At 36.9% G+C, this 6,456-nt stretch overlaps 1 long non-coding RNA gene and 1 pseudogene across 1 annotated transcript; both read left to right on the top strand.

Moving 5' to 3' along the window:
• The first annotated feature begins 1,722 nt into the window (after positions 1-1,722).
• LOC126600381 (uncharacterized) lies at positions 1,723-2,878 on the top strand. Its single transcript, XR_007615433.1, has 3 exons — positions 1,723-2,351; positions 2,437-2,510; positions 2,608-2,878. It is a non-coding gene; the product is annotated as an uncharacterized LOC126600381 (long non-coding RNA).
• A 249-nt stretch (positions 2,879-3,127) lies between these two features.
• On the top strand, positions 3,128-5,323 carry LOC126600380 (serine/threonine-protein kinase ATM-like; annotated as a pseudogene).
• Positions 5,324-6,456: the final 1,133 nt, after the last annotated feature.

Genomic DNA, 6,456 nt, shown 5'->3' on the forward strand with positions numbered 1-6,456 from the left:
TTTGGTGTATGTGCAGGAAGGGATAAAGTTTTTGAATACATGGTTAGAAGGAGAAAGATTGATTGGTTTCTGTAAATATCTCGGAAAGAACATCCAGAGCTTAAACCAGATGAAATTCCTCACTGTATGATGATGATTTTATTCAAGATTAATTGCAAAGTTTGTAGTAAAACACATATAATCGTTACAATAGTTGAGTGAACTGCTTGTATTGTTATTGCAGCCTAGACCTGGCCTTTCTTTATTAATCTGCTGATTCAGTGTGCTTCGTTGGAGATATCCTCCTCAAGCAAGCGAAGATTGCGCAAGTTGATATATGCAAAGACTCTACGGATAGTTGTGCAACAAGCAGAGGATGATAAGTTTTCAGGTATTAAAAGCAGTCAGCAGATTAAGCTTTGAAGTAGTGCAAGTAGTTACCTGGTTAAACAGTCTACATCTAATTATGCTTATGCTTGTTTTCATCAATCCTTCATTTTGTTGTCTGATTCGTAAGTACCACGCACACATTAGTAAGGATCTTTTAATTTTCTGGTTCGAGGGCACATGTGAAAGCTTTCAAAGGTACTGCATGCCATTTTATAGTTGTAATCGTCCCATTAGCTTTAATCAAACTATTGTCTATTCTGATGTCTCTCTCTCTATATGCTTCTTTTAATATAATTGCTCTTAAGGAACAAGTGCTAATAATTTGACATGAGTACTAGGATATTACTCTGAGTTTTATTCAATCTAAACCTTGAATGCTTCTGTTTAATTGTTGTCATACTATTTTGGAGTTGAATACTTGGTGTTGTTCTGAGTCTTGTATAGATCATGTGCCATATTCTGTTGCGCGATATGTATATGTGTGTATATATACACATTATTTGGGAGAAAAAAAAAAAAGAAGTGACAAAACCCTTGAAATATGTGGTTGTGTTGGATGAACGCCCCATCTTGTTTTCCTAAAAAACAGATACAGGAAATGTAAGATGGGTATCTATGCATGCTTCTGTAGGGAATTTCTTCTGGACAGTTAGTCGACTCAGATGTAAAATATTGCAAATCCGGTCAATATTTATGGAGAACTTTTTAGCACACTATATAAATTGGTGATGCTTTTAGTTTGTGCTCATTGTTGTGCTGATGGAATGGAATATATTGCAGAATTTTGAATGATGCAAACATGGTACATTCTTATGATGGTCTGCTATGGACACTGAGGTATGCTGCACTAATTTACCTTAAACACACTTTTTATGTAAATCTTGTTGTGTGTAGCCAGGTTGTGTATAACCATGTGACATTGGTGTTCCGTTTGGCTTTGCCATAAATGGTGCTCCACTAAGTTTAATATACTTTATCTGCACAAACATCTACTAGTTATTAAGATATGGATGACACCAATAGATTCTCCCTCTACCTCTCTAATCCCCTGCTTCTTATGAGCTTATATTTATATATTTACATGCACCTAAAGGAGCTTGCAGGAACTTTCTTCTGTGCTGTTGCTTCCAGATCCAAAGCTGAAGAAACTGTCAGACTCGTCTCCCTCGAATGAGGTGCTTGTTTTTTCTTTGTTTCTTTTGTTGTAATTCTTTTGACGACAATGTTTCTTTTTTGACCAAATATGTAATATATACGGAATATGTTTGACCAAAAACAAAAAACCCTAAACTCAAATTACTCACTTCATCTTCCATTCTGGCTATGACAACTAAGGTTTTAGCGGTTTGTGGTCCTGTTGACATTTCCCAATGGATTAGCTCAAGTGGGTGAGCTAGCTATGTTACTGATAACAGGCAAAACAATATTTCATCTAAAATATATTACTGGACAGTATTTCTTCTGAGATTTTGGACCTTGGAAAGGTTGAAGATGCTGCTTCTTTTTCCTTGAAATCATGATTCAAGTTTTAGTTTTTCCATCCATAGGTTTATACAATATCTCCTAAGATTAGTGCAAAGTACTAAGTTATTTTCCTGCACGTAGTAGTAACTCGTCAGATAGCCAGCGATATGTACATATTAGAAGAAGATTTAGCCTAATCTATGTTCTTTGTTGTTGTTGGGTCTTGTTTAACTTTTGTTATGGTTTCTTCTTAATTCTTACATAGATTCTAGAAATAAATGTCCATGCACACATGTATCAATTTTAAAAGAAACACTAAATTTCTGGGTAACTGACATAATCTTTTAATTTCAATTAGTTGTCTTGGCTGAGCATGGAATGGAGTTCCATTTTGGAACGGACACAGTTACACATGAATTTACTGGAGCCTTTTATAGCGTTCAGGCGAGTGCTACTTCAAATCTCAAGTTGTAGGGACTGTGCAACATCTTCTGCAGTCCACTTCTACCTTCCGTAAGGTATTATCAGCATTTTCATAATCATACAACCATCCACTTAAGCCCATTTCCTGATATTTCCTAGTCTCTTTTCTTTGTTTTACAGGGTTCTAGATTTTCTCAAGCCGCTGCAGCCTTGCATGAGTTTAAGTGGCTCTCTGTCGAATCAGGATTGGAAGGGTACAGAGTCCCTATAATTCTTATTTTCTTACCCTGCTTTAAGTCACCCTTTACAAAAGTTAGAAGTTTACACTGGTAAACTTTTGTTTCATGGCAGCTTGAAGAAGCAAAGCTTCTGCGTGGCCAATGTCAGCATGAGATGGCCTTCAATGGAGTCTCACTTTTTTTTTTTTAATCTTCTCTTAAATAAATGTTTCAGTAGCCTGTGTCCTCTCGGTACAAGTACTTATTTCTTGTTTTTCTCATATATATATATATATATATTGTTTCAAATAAATTTACAGGTAATGCAACAATTTTTTGGTTTAGTCAACACCTTTCTACAGAACCACCAGGATACATGGAAAAGAAGATTAGGAGTGCGTAAATACAAGGTATCTTCTTCAACAATAATATCATATCATGTCATTATAAAGCAGAAGAATTCACCAGCGTTCTTTCTTTGGATGATTGTTGTAGTGCAATGAGGAATTAGTTCCCTTGATTGTTTTGCATTTTCTTGAACATTTACAGTTTGAAATTTCCATTGAGAAATGCATGTTATCAGGTTTGTGTCATGTATCTTTAATTATTATACTGATCTGTGTGCCCCTTTGAGGATTTTGCTGTAAATGAATTCTTGTGCGTGAAAATTGCATTATAGATTCCGACTGGATATGCATCTCTTTGTTAAAATATTTTTTTCCTAACAATGATCTTTATCGTTTAGTTCTTTTTTACCTATTGAAACGTCATGAAATAGGTAGTTCCATTTACCCCAAGTGCCGGTGTTCTTGAATGGGTTAATGGCACTCTTCCTCTTGGAGAATATCTTATAGGAAGGTAATGGGTACCTTCTTTTAAAGCCAACGTGAGGATTTACAATGATCGAATAATCTGGTTGTTCTAATTTTCATTTTTTTCAATTTTCAGCACGAGAAATGGAAGGGGCCATGGTCGCTATGGAGTGGGGGACTGGTCATTTCTCAAATGCCGAGAACACATGGCAAATGTAAGTACGGATTCTTAAAATTTTGTAACGATTGGAAGTTTATTGTGAGTGAAGAAAACCAATTAATCAAAAGAGCATCATTGAGAAGGACGATTGCTCTCCTGTTTACTATAAACATGGAAAATTTGTACTCTCATTCAAAAGCAGATGTTCACCTTTAAACAAACTTATATAAATGCTTTGGTTTTCGGTAGGGAAAGGATTCAAGGAAGTTTGTGGGAAGTTCAGTTATATCATTTCTCTGGGTGAACACCTAGTTTTTCAAATATTAAGCTGGTGAGCATCTTAATTCCAAATAAAAACCTCGTGCAGGCCTGTCATGCATCATTTTTTCTTGGAGAGGTTTTTGCAACCGGCTGACTGGTTTGAGAAGAGACTTTCATACACGCGAAGTGTTGCTGCTAGTTCAATGGTAAGTGATTTATACTCATTCTGTGGCAATTGGTGTTTGGCCATGGTCTGTAATAATTCTGAAAACCGTGCTCCATATTCAGGTTGGTTATATTTTTGGCCTCGGAGATCGACATTCTATGAATATCTTAATTGATCAAATGACTGCAGAAGTTGTTCATATAGATCTTGGCGTTGCCTTTGAACAAGGCTTGATGCTCAAAACACCAGAACGGGTTTGTACTTTGTGATTATTTTTTCCCTGCTAAGCTTGTTTTCCTAGCTTACTGACATAAATACTTCAATGTTCTTATATTAAACCGATATTTACATATTCCATTTAGACTTACAGGGGACATCATTGATGGCATGGGTGTCACCGGAGTGGAAGGGTTTTTCAGAAGATGCTGTGAAGAAACTCTTTCTGTTATGAGGACAAATAAAGAAGCACTACTGACCATCGTTGAGGTATGTTACTCGAGTCAATTTCTCTAATTAATAACCAAAATTCGCAGCTTCTCACTTCTCTCGATATCTAATGGGTTTTCGATGCAGGTTTTTATCCATGATCCACTTTATAAGTGGGCTTTTATCACCTCTGAAAGCTTTTTGCAGCGTCAAAAGGTAATGGAAACTTAGTAGTCTGTTTACGTTCAGCGTATGCATATCCAATCTAAGTCCAGGACTAAGGGGGTGGAATAAATTGGAGGGATCACAAAATATCAAACGTGTAATGCAAACATCCATCTCAGTTGACGTTCTTAAATTGTTTCACCAGTAGCTGTTCGTTATTGCTTACACCGAAAACATTTCTTTTTCTTGGTTAGGAAACGGATGATGACTTGAATTTAAGCTTTGAAGGCTCGCAAGATGAATATGAAGGTAACAAGGATGCTGCACATGCACTGATGCGTGTAAAACAAAAACTCGATGGATATGAAGAAGGGAAATGCGAAGCATACATGGACAGGTAGTTCTCGTGCCCCACAGTTTCATCAATGTACCTATAATATGGAACAAGTAGCACCAATGAAATTAGTTGAAGATTACATCTTAGCTTCGGATATCTGTCTTAAGAGAAATCTGAGTTTGCAGGTTCAACTACTTATACAAGATGCGATTGATCCCGAGCGTCTTTGTCAACTGTTTCCTGGATGGGGAGCGTGGTTATGATGGATTCCTTCGTCGTCTTAGTCCCAAAAACTTTGAATCCTCTTTGTACAGGCGGCTTTTGAATGTATTTCTTTTTGTATATATACCCGAGCCGTTGTATCGGGTGTAAGTTGGTCCGTATATAGTTCCATAGGCTCCGATGTATAGGCCTACAGCTGGTGGTTGCACAACTTGCACCAGCTCAACTAGTGATGTATATTAGGAAAATGATTTTCATTTCACAAAAAGAATAAAGTTACACTTTTTAGTATGTATACAAGCTGTGAAAGCCAGATGTACAGTAACATCTTTCTAACTAAGGAAATCATATCATAACAAACTAATAGTTTCCTTAACCTCTAAGTATTATCCCTAGAAGATGAGTTTACAATATTGCCCTTAATACCCCCCTCAAACGAAACTGCGGAATTCGAAGTTGAAGTTTGTCTTGAAGAAACAGAAATTTGAATTTAGAGAGAGACTTGGTGCATATATCAGCCACTTGATCTTGTGTACAAATGAAGTGAAGAGACTTGCTTGGCCAAGACCTTTTCCCTAATGTAGTGATAGTTGATTTCAACGTGTTTCATCCTAGCATGAAAAATGGGATCCTTGGCAAGGGATATGGCTAGGACATTATCACACCAAAGTTGAGGAGAGCAAGGTAGACAATAACCAATATCAACTAGCAATTTACAGATCTAGGTTATTTCAGATACCCATACTGTGCCTCTGTTGATGAACGAGCTACAGTTGGTTGCTTTTTAGCACTCCAACTTATGATTGAATTTCCCATAAAAATACAATAACCTCTAGTGGATTGCCTATCCAAAGCACAACCGGCCCGGTCAGCATCTGAGAAGGCTTTGATGTAGGGATTAGTGGAGCATTTAGAAAACCAGAGGCCAAGATCAATGGTACCTTTGAGATACCTAAGTCTTCTCTTGACAACTTGGAGATGGGAAACTTGGGGAGTATGCATGAATTGACAAACATGATTAACCGCAAAGCTGAGATCTGGTCTTGTCGATGTTAACTATTGGAGAACACCAACCAAGGATCAATACTCAGAAACATTATCAATGAGAGGAGAATCATGATCAAGGTTGGAGGTGTTGAGTGGTGTATTGCAGGGTTTAGCTCTAACCATTTTAGCCTTAGTTAATAGGTTCAAAATGTATTTAGTCTGAGATATGACAATACCAGTGGAAGACCTTTTTACCTCGATCCCAAGAAAGTAGTGCAAAGCTCCAAGATCTTTGATAGGAAACATAGTGTTGAGTTGTTTGATCACATCTTGACAAGCTACAGATGAATAACCAATGACCAGAATATCATCCCCATACACTAGATTGAACATCAATGTAGGATCCTTTTTGACAAAAACAGAGTGATCACTTTGAGAGCCCATAA

This window comes from Malus sylvestris, chromosome 14 (assembly GCF_916048215.2).
Source record: "Malus sylvestris chromosome 14, drMalSylv7.2, whole genome shotgun sequence".
NCBI classification, from domain to species: Eukaryota; Viridiplantae; Streptophyta; class Magnoliopsida; order Rosales; family Rosaceae; genus Malus; species Malus sylvestris.